Source organism: Dendropsophus ebraccatus, chromosome 4 (genome assembly GCF_027789765.1).
Source record: "Dendropsophus ebraccatus isolate aDenEbr1 chromosome 4, aDenEbr1.pat, whole genome shotgun sequence".
Lineage (NCBI taxonomy): Eukaryota > Metazoa > Chordata > Amphibia > Anura > Hylidae > Dendropsophus > Dendropsophus ebraccatus.
In genome coordinates this window covers 37600316-37601702 of record NC_091457.1, presented here as the reverse complement: position 1 = coordinate 37601702, position 1387 = coordinate 37600316, and positions in this window count along the sequence as shown.

The window sequence follows — 1387 nt, the reverse complement described above, 5'->3', positions numbered from 1 at the left end:
ACACCACGGGAGCGTGCGACAGGCACAGCGCTCACCAATCAGCGAGCGCGTACGGGAGCACGTGCTCCGAGCCTGCCCTCTCACCTGGCGAAATGTGGTGTGCGTGTGTATGGAAAGAGTGACAGCTTCGTGAACCAATGAGAGCGGGCGTCTGTCAGACGAGTGTATGAGGCCATGTGCTCGCCTTCTTGTTCCAGAGAAGAACTTGTGCCCATATTATTTCACATTTCCAAGTGTCATTTGGAGTCTCATTCCAAGAGCCATGTGGACCACGTGCAAAGTGTGCACCTCAGGGCTATTTTCTAGGCAGGCCCTCTATGTGATCAGTGTTTGTGCTGTGCAAATGTATACATAATTATGTCATTCACCCCCTAAGGCTGGGTTCACACTACGTATATTTCAGTCAGTATTGTGGTCCTCATATTGCATCCCAAACCAGGAGTGGATTAAAAACACAGAAAGGATCTGTTCACACAATGTTGAAATTGAGTGGATAGCCGCCATTTATTGGCAAATATGTGCTTTTATTTTAAAACAACGGCTGTTATATTGAAATAATGGCAGTTTACTGTTATATGGCGGCCATCCACTCAATTTCACCATTGTGTGAACAGATCCTTTCTGTGTTTTTAATCCACTCCTGGTTTTGGTTGCAATATGAGGACCACAATACTGACTGAAATATACGTAGTGTGAACATAGCCTAAAGGTATACGTGTCTGTACACAACACTGTATGACATGCAGAATACATTGGTGTTCTCAGGGGTGAGGTATTACTGATCATATTACCCCCTCCTCATACCCCCTCCAGAGCTCACCATATGTATGGGAGATGATCCTGTACACCAGTATAGCGTGCTTTATTACCCAGCAGGTGGCTCAGCTACTGGATAATACCAGTACAACGTGACTAAGGAGAAAAAGAATGGAAGCGGTAGGAAACCAATCGCTTGGAGCCATGTCCGCTCTTCACCAGACTGATTAGGGGGGTGACCCTGGGATAGGTGAGCTCTTCCACCATCCATGCTGTTAGTGACAGGGCTGGCGGCAGTGTCTGGTTCCAGGGTACCCTGCTCCTGGCAGGTTTGGGGGGGGGTTGGGGTACTTGGCTGCTGAGTGCTGCACCTATCACTTTAACTATAGGCGCTTGTAATGAGTACTTACAGGTAAATGCAGCACTCCGATGGAACGAGGAGCCATTGGCTCACCACCCTGCCAGCCAACCTTGTCGACGCAGGCAGCGCTATAATTGCAGTCATAAGAGGCTTGTGAGAGTGAGGATGTAGGGGAGGGGCCGTCAGACTGCACGGGAGTCAGATAAAGACTATGAGAGTATGTGTTGTTGTTTTTTTTTTTTTTTAATATTATAGAGGGGGATGCCTTTG